Genomic DNA, 14,297 nt, shown 5'->3' on the forward strand with positions numbered 1-14,297 from the left:
ATTAGAGTTGAAAAGTGAAATTAAACTGGGTGATGCATGCTATACAGAACCTACACACAATGTTAATATTTTGTTTTTTAAAAGCTTGAATTTTGTTCATATTCATGTAACTGGCATAGCAACTAACACATTGCTACTTAAATATATAGGAGTAATAGTAAGGTTGTTAAAATCAACTTGAGTTTTCACTTTTTAATTTAAAACAAATCATTGTTGATTGTCCTTTAACTGCATCATTCACCCGTCCATCATTTCTTTCAGTATCAAAACCACTGTTCAACATTTGCCTCCAAGGGCCTCTGACCATTTTTTCATTGCTTTGAAATGGATGGCCCCTAGCTAAATTCTACTGCACATCTTTACTTAAAAGTCAGATTGTGTTTTTAAAACAGCCCTTTGCAGTTTATAAAACATGTTTACAAGAATGTACAACTGATCGATTTAACCTTGAACAACTGGGGTGAAATGATATGAATAATAAACAAAGCAATATATATATATATATACTGTATGTCAATGCTTTTCAAGAAATACTTTTCGCAAACCACAAAATCAAACACTAAGGTGGCATAGTCTGCTGAGCATATTGACAATGAAATAAAAACTGAAGAAAATAATCAAATAAAGCTGAAAAAAATATATAACTTATTTGAGATGGTCATTTTGGCCCACCTGGTACTAAATAGCACTTATTTTAGCCTGATAGAGCAGGTAATAAGTGTGTTCAGTTAGGTGTGACATCAGTTGCCATGGTGCTGGTTACAAACAGTCATTTCCTCCTGAACCCAAATTCTGCCCGCATCCCCATCCTATTTACAAGAATTCCTTTCATGGGCCTCCGCCAGGTCTTTGCTAGTAGCCAAGCACTGCCAGCATGAAAGAGGGAATATTCTTCCAGTTTCATTCTGACTGCAGAGCGCTAGTGTGTCAGTTATAACCACAATGAAAGCTCTTGGACAGGATATGTTTGACATCTTTGGACCAGTTGTGAGGAAAGTAACATTATAGGATGACGTGGTAATATATTTACTGGTAATATACAGTATTTACTTAAGAAGAAATGTTCAAATCAAATATATTCTTTAACGTAAAATGTTCCAACCTTGATGTCGGTTGTCCTAATGATAACAGTTAATAACAATAAAAGCTAACATCCCTGTGTAACAGGTATACAGTACATGTTGGATTGCCAACCTCAGCTATTGTTATCCCCTTACATGATTTTCCATTCTGATGAGTTTAAGAAGGGATTGGACAAAGAGACTTTGGCTGCTGTGAGGATCCAACTAGAATTAGGAATATTGAGGAGATTCAAACAGCATAACTGTAAATTCCTGAGGAGCCACTAGATATGAATGTAGTACATGTGTTTTATATGTGTATGAAGTGCAATAGAAAATATTCCTAAAACACTTAAATAATTGAATCTACCGAGAGTTATTGTGTTTCCTGTGAAAATTATACGTGCTGCCACTTTTAATCTTGTAATCCGCAAGACAAACGGTGCAAATAGTAATCAGTTAGGCCAATAACACTTGCAGCTGTCAGCTAAAATGCCTTTTATGAGCCACGGTTGTAGTCTTATAATCTTGTTACTAATCATTTGGTTTTACCATTTTTGTTATCATTACTCTGTGGTGGGGTTTTTTTCCCCACAGCAGCTTTACTTTTTTGCATCTCAGCTTCCCACCTCTGTGTATATTTATTTATTCAGTTAGTTTGTTTCTTTGTTTCCAGACTGGATTAAGTCATTACTTTAAAAAACTAATATCCCACCTGTGTTATTATTAAAACAATTGTTTCAGTGATATGTGCAAAACAATAAAAGAAACATATGGTTTTGTATTGAAACTAGATGAATGTATTAAATAAGTAAGAAATGGTATCCCTAAGTTATGTTTTTGCAGATACAGGTGTAACTGTAAAGTGAAATTTTTTATGGACGAGTAAACTCCTACTCCACCTACACAGATTTCCTGTGTGGGACTGCTTTCAGGAAATAACTGTACCTGCATAATCCACAGGTGGAAAAAAAGGAATGTGTTTCACTTTAGGTAATCCTGGAAGGTGTGAACTACCCCCAAGGAGGAGTAAGATGTATAAAAGGACCCGTGACAACAGGGGCAAGATCAAGCTTTAGACAAGCCATTCAAGACAAGTCATTTGAAGAACACCACCTGAAAGGTAATACAGATTTTTGATGTTGTTCTTAGGAACTATATGGTGCAATCCACTTATTTGCATCCCATTTCAAGTTGAGTTTGAGGCTAATACAAAAGACTGTTTTCTACAACGTTACTCTATGCTAGGTAAATGTACAGGTTATCAGGTTATTAATGTACAGTTCAATAAGTGCTATGCATATCTAGTGATGAATTGCACCAGTACAAAACAGAATGTTAGGGACAGCACAGTCTGTACAGTACTGTGGTGATTAAGTATAACCCCTTCTTTGCAAATGAAACCTCCTAATCAAGTTGCTGTACTTCTTAACTTAACTTGTTATATTTTGTTCAGGGACATAAAAATGAGCTGGGTCCACATTGCTCTTCCTGCTGCTCTCGTCTGCCTGGCGGCTTCTGCTCTGTCTGCTAACAAACACTGCATTGGAATGATTCCATGGAAGGATCTCTTGAAGGACCTGGAGAAGCTTGTAAATAGATCATTTGAAATATTAAAACAAAACCAGAAAACTGCTGAAGATGTTAATAAGAGTGCACTGTGTGCTGTATTTATATATTACTGTATACATAGAAATTAAGACATGATTAATAAACCCTGCAAATAGAATTCTGAGATGCAATGTTGTAATTGTATGATCGAACAACCAATTGGTTTAGCTAATTTCTGTTTTTTGGGGATTTTTTCAACAGAATAGAATCATTTCTCCACACTGCATATTTGATTATGATAAGACGCATCTATGTGATCCCGAAGCAATGGTAAAAATGGTAAGCTAATATATATATTTTTTTTATTTATATATATATATATATATATATATATATATATATATATATATATATATATATATATATATATATATATATATATATATATAATAGGGGTGTAGCAATAAGCCTCAACAGGAATGTGAAGGATTGCAGTATTGGAGTTACAGGTTTTTGTATTCTTGTTTTATACAGGTTAAACATGACACAGTATTGATTACTGAAATCATGAATAAGACTGCTTGGATTTATGTCAAGAAAGAACATCCCTTCCCCTATGATTCTGCTATGAAGTTCATCAATGGAGTGGTCAATGCACGAATCAAGCTTCATCCCTGTGTAAGTACAATGGTTCCCAGTTGTATTCATTTGCCTGTGATAGTCGCTAATGGGCGGTCTAATGTATGTAAATACTTTAAGGCTGCAGTTTTCAGTATAATATTGTGATTTTGTTACACTTTACTTTAACATGTAAGCAGAAAGATGTAACCAGAATTACATTTAATTAATGTTTAGAATTCATAGTGCTTTTTGAAAGATAAAGACACCTTTTAAATTGTCTAGAATTTGGTGGGTTGTGCTGTTCTTAATTCTAGGGACTATTTTGCTTTTCTCTGTTATAAGAGAGTTTAATATTCCAAGAAAGACAACTCTGTTTGTGCAACGCATTGTCCCATTACCCTGAGTGGTTTCACTTAATTATAACTGTTCTTGAATTCATAGGGAAATCATCCTTCCCGAATCAGCCATGATCCAGTGACCAAATGCTTCAACAAAATGGATACCTTTCTAACAATGAAGGTAAGTTCAATATTGCACATGTATCCTTCATTTATGTTAAATATCATAGCTTTAGCGACATTTTAGGGGCTTTAGGTAGTATGGAAACAAATGTAATTTCGAAATAAAATATAAGACAGGTGTCATTACAGTAAATGTCCTCATAATGACATTGTTGATTCTTACTAAATAAAATATGGGCCCAGTGTGTTTTTTAAAACCGCACTATGGCCAGTATTCAGACAGTTTATTACAAACCAATTAATTATTTTCACTGTTTAAGACAACTTTCTGTATTCTTAAGAAATTAGTTGAATCTTCTTGTATTCAAATAGTAATATTTACCTGTTAAATGTATTAATAAACACACTATGGTAGCGAATAACATTGATGAAGTCCTCAGTGTCATTTTTTGTAACACCACAATATTACACATTTTCAAAAGAAAGCTACATTATAAATGACCTCCATATAAAAAACTGAAAGCATTCGTTTTTTCCTGTTTTGTGCAGGCTAACAGTCGCTGTGCTTGGGAAATTGTACATGCAACAACCAGAGAGATGCTTCAGAGACTTGAACGATGCAGTCTAGGGAGCAGACGCTGATTTATTACTGTAATACTTTTGTCACTTAAATTATATTTCAATATGTCATATTTTAAAAGCTAATATTTGTGTATACTATTTGTAATTGTCACTATTTTGGGGGGAAAATAAATGAAGAAAGTTTATATATTTATTAAATTCATCAAACCAAAAAATATATATTTATATGTTTTTATAATTAACAAACAATTAATAAAACAAATCTAATTGAAATGTCTTTCTTTTTTATTTGTAAGAGAGGTGTTGGATGGATGAAAAAACATTTAGTTAAATGTGCATACATTTTCATAATATAAGATCAATAAATATTCTATACACTGAATATTAGATTAGCAAACCTTTTCGGATTATGCTGTGTTGGATATACAAATAATACTAATATTAAAGCCACAAAGGCTTTACTTTGGGAGTATTTCCTGCAATTACTTCTATGGCAATGAAATGAACAGTGAAATACATCCAAAACTCAAAACATTTAAACATAATAACTAGCATAATATTAGGAATATAAAGTAACTTTCAAGTTAGTGTCACTGTGTTATTATAATACAATGGCAATCTAGAACAGCACACTGAAAAACGACAGCACCCCAACCCTTTGTATCCCCAGTACACACACTGTATACTTTGGTGTATACTGTAAGTTTATTTTCTAGTCAAGATGTCCTGAAAAGGGTGGCAGTGACTTACACAGAAGTGTGACTTATATAGCGGTAAGGCTTATATACCAAGTTGACATATAGTTCAAGAGATGGTGCAGTAAATGCTTAACGGGAGCATTGTAGTACAATCTTGTGATTTTGTTGTTGTTTACTTTAGCATGTATGAAAAATGCATAATTTATTATTTCTAATATGACAATCCCCAAAACAGAGTGCAATTTATTTAAGGTGTGATAGATCCATTTTAGTACTGTGCTTCTGTAGTTGAAGAGTTACTAAACATAAACCCGGCAGAACTTTATACTTACAGTTTCTACCACTAGCAGTATGTACAGTCACTAGCAGTATGTACAGTCACTAGCAGTATGTACAGTCACTAGCAGTATGTACAGTCACTAGCAGTATGTACAGGGTTTAGGCAGGGCTATCATGGATGTCCAGCATGATGGTACTGATTCAACATGACAGGTCACTGCACATAGAAAATAACACATTTTAAATAAAAAAAGAGAAATTATTAAGACAAATTCCTCTGTGTATGGGTATAATTTATATGCATATGCTAAACGGTCCATAAGCCAAATCCGCAGTTGATTCGGGATTTTCTTCAAATGAAAAGTACAGTATATTAATACCATAAGTAGATTGATAAAAAATCATTAGGCCAGTTTACATGTGTGATTATTTCACGTGAATCAACAATACACGTGAAACTTGGCAGGGAAAGCTCTTGAAAGTGTCCCAAAAAACGGTCTCAGTACTTTACCGTGAAAGTCTCCATTTCTTGTGCGATTCCAGGAAAAGCTCGTGAAATCAACGCCCACTTACACATGCATGCATGCCAACAGTCCCTATATGGTCGGAACAGTCCCGATTTTCTAGCAACTGTCCCGCGTCCCGATGGATGGCAAGAAAGTCCTTATATTTACCCATATAGAATATATATATATATATATATATATATATATATATATATATATATATATATATATATATATATATATATATATGATGTCTCGAGAAAAACAAACACTCATATAACGTGACCTATTGATACACTTGGACCTGCTGTTTTCTCAGGGTTGATAAAACTGAATGTTAGTTAAAGAACTGCTTCCAACAGGGGAATGCAAGTGCTTATAAGAACACTACAATCTATTGCCGACCACACTGTTTTTAAAGAATCTATTACAAAGTGACCACTTCTACTTTAGAAGTATGGAACCACGACATTTCGACTTGAATGACTTTTGAGGTCTTGAACGCTTTCATGAGTGTGTTAGTCTAATACAGAATTGTTTGTAACATTGACAGTGAGTCACTGTGTACAACGGGCATAAGCAATCAGCCCATGTCAAGGTTCTGTCATACTAAAATACCTGTAGTATGCAGTTCTCTAGTAAGGATAAGAGTCATGTTGAAACAATGGTCTGTAAGCTGCAAACAATGCAATCTCTTTCTGCATTTTAGCCTCTAATAAAACGTAATGTACTTGTTTGTTTCATTCATACCTACAACCACAAGGTGGCAGAAGGATCCACTTTGCAAGTACATATAATTGCATTCTGTGTTCCACAATCTTACTTTGCTGCTTTGGATGGGACCGAGGATGGGAAAAAAGGATTGATCTATTTGTGTTAGTTTGCGCTCCACTCCTCTCTTTAGACACACACAGGTGCCTGCATTGACCAGAAGCTGGATAGAGTGCATGGTGTATAACATGCTTTTTAAGAAGTATCCCCTTTCCTCGTGAACATTTTGGACAATGATTTATCTGACCTAAATTATTAAAAATACATTTCAAGTCAATAAAAGAAAAAGAAAACAACAACACTGGTTAAATTAAACTTATGTAATTTTTAACTTGAATTACTTGAGTGTACATACAATCATATGTTGATAATGACAAACTTCAGTTTTTTTACATCACACAAGCAGTGATCTTACATGTATGATGGGTTGTACAATGACTGTCGCGGGTCTGCAGATGATTTTAATGTGAATTTGTGGGTCTGACCTGCAAAATGCAGCTTGCGTGGGTGGTCTGAATATACCTGCAACACAAGAAGTCAATTTTAGACTTCTCTCAGTGAATTAATACTGTTGTGGCTATAACACATGGCTTCATATGAAAGACAGTGAAAATAAATCTGCAAAACCAAAACAAAAAGAAAATGTTGAAAATATTGCTTTTTAAAACTTACGGTAGAGGTAAAGGTAGCATGATTTTGAAGGAGAGGTACAGTAGTGACTGAGCATCAACCCTGGCTTCAGATTCTGCGACCAGTGCTATCCCCTATGACAAAAGTGGAGGCTCTATTTGTGGAACAGACATCAGTCAGTTACTATAGAGAGGTCATTACAACACATGTGGACATGAGTGTACGTGCTTGCATGACTGTGGCAGAGTGTAAGCCCTGCACATGTAAATAGTGTGGTTTTGGTGTGTTTGGTGTAAATGCAGTTTAAGTGTTTTGAATGAAAGTATTCACGTGTGGAATGTGGCTGGGCCTTGATTGATTAATTGATGGTCACATGGTATAAAAATACAATACAGACCCTTTGCTCTGGAGAGATGATTTAATGAAGGTGACTGCCCAGCCTGAATAGTAAAGAGGGATTTTGTTTAAATTATTTTGTTTGGTTTAAAGCTTTTATTTGCTTGTTTGATTAAATAAAAGTAAGCAAGAAGTGCTTGAACTGCAGTTGTGAGTCTGTACTATTACAAGAATGCACACCAGCCTTGATCAAGACTGCTACACCACAATGACCTAAAACACAACTCTGTCATTAGGAAACCCCAGCATCACAATTTAGCATCAGAAATAGATACTTAAACAGGCCCATGTTTAACGGAAGGTAATATTTAAAGAAAGGCCTGTCACAATTTTTTTTTTATAGAAACAGAAATGAAACGAAGTAGAAACATTTGTTCAGTGTACAGTGTACAGACATGTGGTATATTAGCCATGCAACTCCATCTGCATTGAAGCTACTCTACAAACCTCAGCAGAAGCTCTTTATACAAATTGGATTGGAGCATGGAATATGCACACATAGAGATTCTGATGAAATTGGGTATGGCCATCTGAGTTAATAAAGGTTGAAAATCTTAGGGGCCCAAATAAGAGAGCAATTTTGATAAGGGAGTTGTACTTACTTCTAACCCTGTATAAGATAAGTATCTGCAGGATGTGAAATGGTGACGATAGGCAACAGATTCTTCACTGATTTTCAGTTTCTTGTTTCTGGGTATTCATTGATCAAATATGAATTGATTACTCTTAAATGCTGTAGTTTTAAAGAGGTAAACCCCTCTAATTTTAGCTTGTGTGAACTTAGCATGCAGATACATGCTGCTGTGATCCACTGTTGCCAAGTCAAGCATTATTAAAGAAGTATTGATTTATGGGTCCAGACCAAATACAACAGAAAAACAGTCAGCCTTTGACTTGATATTGGTATCCGCCATCGTCATGAAACTCTTCTGTTTAGTATTTTCGTAACTCCTTCACATATACATATGAACATTCACAATTACATAAAATGTATGTTAAGAATGTTGTATTGTAAATGTAATTATAGTGCTGTGCAAATCATTTTATTGGTGCTACTGTATTAATTGGTGCTTGTGAGATTAGTGGTCATGAAAGAGTGCACTAATACTCTCCTGTCTAGAGAGCAAACTAGACTGTTAGTGCTGGGGGGTATAGTGGAGGAAGGCATATATCTGCGTGTCCAATTGTCATGAAACTTGCTAAGGACTTTATTTAGAACAGATCAGATGTGTCGAAATTGCAAGATAAATGGGGGTCTGTTTGTCTGTCCAGCCATGTATTTTTGTATATGTTTTAAGAGTTTTGCATATAGCTAGAGAACCGCTTATCCTAGTTTGATGAAACTTTAAAAGCTGTTGTTTAGGATAAGTTATTAAGAGCATCAAATTCTACTGGTTACCTTTGTACCCTGTCTGTCTGTCTGTGTTGGTACAGTGATATTAGCACAAATAGGTAGGTGGGCAGTAGCTAGGAGGGTACGCATAAAGGGTGCTGTCTAGCCTATGTAACTTGATGTTACTTAACAGAGGGCTGAACTGAGCCCTCAAATTCCAACATACAGGGTATCTGCTGAGTAAAGCAGAGACTAACAATTGTGCCTGATTGTGTGCTGGTTTTGTAAAGTAGACGAATTTGTATTGAGGGCTGAGCTGAGACCAACAGACTCATTTCACCTGTGACATTAGCCGACCTGAAATGTATTGGATGGTGAATTATGATGCATTGCAAGCTCTCCCCCTGATAGTATGACAAGTAGTTTACCTTCTTGACAGAAACAATGAAAACAAAGTTAACTTGTGGACCACCGTGTTGAAATAATTAAAACAAGATTCTTTCTGCACTACTGAAATGCAGAAAATACATGTGCTGTAGATACAGTACATACACGCTGTCTGAGGTTCCTTGGTGGCTTCCATGACTGCATAGTATGATTTACCTTTAAACTTCTGTAAACTGTGTTGAATGTTCAGTAGCTGGCCTCTGGTTGTGGATATGCTCACTCAGAATTGGGATCTTCCAAAATTTTTGCATGCTTCAGTGGGCTCAAGGCATCCCTCATTGCTTAGTTCCCAGCTTTTGTATTTCAGAATATTGAAGGGTAATTACACAAAGCACCACATTTGTATGGAAGCAAAATCCTTTAGTTATCAGATGGCCACTTCAAGTGTTAAATCTGACCCAATTAGAAACGTGCAATCCAACTACTCTCTGAATGTTCAGTCAATCTGACTTTTTGCCAAGTTTCAGGTTGTTTCATGATCTTCTGATGTTATTGCTGTAACATCATCTGTGCAAAGGACTGTAGTGGCAACACAGAATATTTAATAGCAGCACACAATCAGCGGTGTAGTCCTAAATCTGAAGGTACTGGAAGGCCACTAAAATATAGATGCTCTTAAACAAGAATTATTATACAAATCCACATTTTATTTGTATACTGAACTTCTAGTAACACATATAGTAGGTGATTAATTGATTTAATTTCTACAAGTATTTCCACAAAGTGTCTTTCTCCATCTAATCAGAATGCTTTACTTTACTGTGTGTATGTCAGTGGCTTTGTTTGTGTTTGGGTCCACAGCCATAGTAGATGCACTGCTGTCTTCTTAAAGAGTAATTCGTAATAGAAGAAGTTCCTAATGCTCATTTCATTGCATCAAGTGGAATCAGATAGTTGTGCGGGAGATGTGAGTCATGTGACTTGGCTTGCCTATAACGCGAGTTCCGGCTCGACTACACCACTGCTAACCACCGAGCAAGGATCACCAATGCAGCCTACAGAAAACAGAACTGGAACGACATTCCAGCACGTTCCAGCTCGAGTACACCACTGCTAACCACCGAGCAAGGATCACCACTGCAGCCTACAGAAAACAGAACTGGAACGACATTCCAACACGTTCCAGCTCGAGTACACCACTGCTAACCACGAGCAAGGATCACCACTGCAGCCTACAGAAAACAGAACTGGAACGACATTCCAGCACGTTCCAGCTCGAGTACACCACTGCTAACCACCGAGCAAGGATCACCACTGCAGCCTACAGAAAACAGAACTGGAACGACATTCCAACACGTTCCAGCTCGAGTACACCACTGCTAACCACGAGCAAGGATCACCACTGCAGCCTACAGAAAACAGAACTGGAACGACATTCCAGCATATTCCAGCTCGAGTATACCTCTGCTAACCACCGAGCAAGGATCACCACTGCAGCCTACAGAAAACAGAACTGGAATGGTGTTCCAGCACGTTTAGGCTCAACTACATCCCTGCACACAATCAACCCCTAACCCAAGACTAATTTACAGCCCTGTGAATCAAAACGATATTTAATATTCTTGCAGTGCATTAGAAGGAGGCCATTAGATATTATTATTATAATAATAATGGTGCAATTTAAAAGGGTGAAAAAGCATCATAATCCCAACAAACATAACTAGTTGTACCAGAAACAGACCCATTCGACATGACATCTGCATGAGGTAATAAATGTGTTGTACAAGGAAGGAGAAAAAGATGGATCAAACTCAGTGCCAGATGTTATTATTATTATTATTAGATTATTTAGCAGACGCCTTTATCCAGAGACTACAGAGACTAGGGGGGTGTGAACTATGCATCAGCTGCAGGGTCACTTACAACTACGTCTCACCCAAAAGACGGAGCACAAGGAGGTTAAGGTACTTGCTCAGGGTCACACAATGAATCAGTGGCTGAGCTGGGATTTGAACCGGGGACCTCCTGGTTACAAGCCCTTTTCTTTAACCACTGGACCACACAGCCTTAATAAAGAACATAGCTCTATCAATAATGCAAGGAGTATTGAAGCACAGGCTATTCTTTGATGTGACACTTACAAGGTTTATTTATTTATTTATTTATTTATTTATTTAACCAGGAGATTTAACCACTGAGAATGACACCTTGTTTACAATGTACGACTAGCACAATAAAAACATGTTTGGTTCAGATTTAGCCAGCAGGAGGTTCTAAACAATTCCCTAATACAATCTTTTAAATCAGAGAAGGACAGATTATCAAATTCCGTCTTCCTACTATGATGGAAACAACTACACGTCTTCGGGAGTTGATATGCAAAAGATAATTCTCCCGTACGTGTTAGAACCCTTGGAACAGCCAAATGAACAGAATCTCGAGAGTGTAAACTTTAGCCAATGCTAGCCCTTTATTCCGGAGCAATCAAATAAGAAGGTACCAAACCTTTTAAACACCTCAACACAAATCAATACCAATAAAAAAAAAAGGATCAAACTCACAGTGCCAAATGCTGATAAAGAAAATATCTGTATAAATAATGCAGAGTATTGAAGCACAGCCTGTTCTTTGGTGATATTGTTACAGGGTGCCTTTGTATTTTCCATGGAGTCCCGAGCAACCCCGCGCCAACACTGTAAAACCAGCTCGGCACCGTCTCGGTCACCAAGCAGAACAAGCACAGTCAAGCCCTCAATCGCTACAATAATATAATTTGGCCAATACCCCTGATTACTTCTATGCATGTCTTGGACTTGATCATGCCTGACTTGGATTTTAGTTATTCATTATAACTGGGGCTGTTTTTCAGTTTTTTCTTGGATTTCGCTTTTTATATACTGTATGAAATTATTGTTTTTGGAAACTTTCCAAAACGCTTGGGCCTTTTTTTTCTGTCAAAATATGTATAGTAGTAACTGGACAGTACTTGCACACTTAAGTGCCTTCTTTCCTTTGCTGTTTTCCACAATGAAATCCTTAAGGTTACGGGCACATTCTTCTGGGGGGTTTTGTGTATAGGCATTTTTTAACATTTAGCCAACATTTTCAATTCTGTTTTAAATATTCTGTTGTTATTAATTTCTTAGCCGACGCCCTTATCCAGGGCGACTTACAATTGTTACAAGATATCACATTATTTTTACATACAATTACCCATTTATACAGTTGGATTTTTACTGTAGCAATCTAGGTAAAGTACCTTGCTCAAGGGTACAGCAGCATCCCCCACCTGTGTTTGAACCTACGACTCTCCGTTCAAGAGTCCAGAGCCCTAACCACTACTCCACACTGCTGCTGTAATACAGCTTTAAATCCTGCTAACAAGCCTCCATTCCTGATTGTAATCTTAGTTTAAATCTCACAAGCGGAGTCTCCAATAGAAATGCTGTTAGGGCAGCAGTGTGGAGTAGTGGTTAGGGCTCTGGACTCTTGACTGGAGGGTTGTGGGTTTAATCCCCGGAGGGGAACACTGCTGCTGTACCCTTGAGCAAGGTACTTTTCCTAGATTGCTCCAGTAAAAACCCAACCGTATAAATGGGTAATTGTATGTAAAAATAATATGATATCTTGTAACAATTGTAAGTCGCCCTGGATAAGGGCGTCTGCTAAGAAATAAATAATAATAACAATATGAAACATTATCGTAAGAATTTTTCAATACTCATTATTTCAAACCAATATTGAACTTAACGTTTTAACACGTCCTACACTTTCCATTCCCATCTCTTCCTGCCAGGTTCTAATTCATTTCTGTTATATATAGAAAATGATTATTGTAATTTAAACTCCTATCTTCTGTTATCCGAAAGGTATTTCCGTTTGTTAATATTAACGAGATCGCTCATTATATATTAATATTAATATTAATATTAATTGAATATTTAAACTTAGGGCTGCTCATACATTTACTTAATGTTATTATATTAGGTTTCTTATTTATTTAAATACTTTTGTTTGTTCTTACTATAATCAAACCAAGTTTGATGGCTTCTAGCATATTAACTGTGCTCCATAGATTCTGCCATTCTGCTCTCGCTGGATCAGAATGTTTTGAGGCTGAGTCTAATTAACAAAGATGGGTTTGCCTCATAAGGGAGGTTTGGAACTTTTAGCAGGCCAGTCTGACCTTCAATGCAATGAGCTCCTTCTCACAGGCCTTACACAGATCTGCTAATAATATTTTCTACTGGTTTTATATTCTTTAAAACACATTACAGTCATTACAATATTTGTTGCAGTTTCACAAATGTTCAATTTGTTTCCCAAAGATCAACCTGCTTCCAGTAGCTGCGACAATCTTGGGTCAGGTCCTGCTCTCATTGAGTCAGTTTCTGCTCACAGGTGTGGGTGACAGTCTTTAAAAGCCTGATACCTGCAAAAACTTAAATCTTGTTAGCTGGGCTCCCATCTCTACATTCTCTTTCCCATCGTCAGTGGGCAAACATATTTTAACTGAATCTGGGTCCATCAAAGAACCACACACCCTTGCAACCGAGGCCTTCCATGCAAAAGGATCTAATGACTTATAGCACAAAAGGGATGTGCCAGAACCATCTGTGACAGAGGACTGGAGACTTTGTTGCAGCTGTTTGTTGATTCTATTGAGAATTGAAAGCTTTGCTGCCGAGTTTGATCCAACGTGGGATTGAAGACTTTGTTGCTGAGAGGAGAGCCTTTTGTACTGGACACTTCAACGGATTGAGTTTCTAAACCAGCTGACCAAAAGTCTAAGCTTCAAGGAACCGTTGAGTATAATTCCAGTTGCATTTTCCTTTCATGGAACTAAATTAATGAGTTGTAACACATTCACATAGAATTGAACTGTTAATTATTTAGATTGCACACTTTGCATGTGAAATAACTTTTAGTGAAACTTGATGAAGTAACTGTAAGTAATCTACCTCATATTGTTGCATGAAGAATTTATTTAAAAGTAAACTTGCCATATCCTTAATCTATAT

At 36.5% G+C, this 14,297-nt stretch overlaps 1 long non-coding RNA gene across 1 annotated transcript; it reads left to right on the forward strand.

Annotated features, from left to right (window-relative positions):
- Window positions 1-3,187: 3,187 nt before the first annotated feature.
- LOC131732985 (uncharacterized) lies at window positions 3,188-4,299 on the forward strand. The gene is made up of 3 exons (XR_009325978.1): window positions 3,188-3,290; window positions 3,675-3,752; window positions 4,244-4,299. It is a non-coding gene; the product is annotated as an uncharacterized LOC131732985 (long non-coding RNA).
- The last annotated feature ends 9,998 nt before the right edge of the window (window positions 4,300-14,297 follow it).

Source organism: Acipenser ruthenus, chromosome 3 (genome assembly GCF_902713425.1).
Source record: "Acipenser ruthenus chromosome 3, fAciRut3.2 maternal haplotype, whole genome shotgun sequence".
Taxonomy (NCBI): Eukaryota; Metazoa; Chordata; class Actinopteri; order Acipenseriformes; family Acipenseridae; genus Acipenser; species Acipenser ruthenus.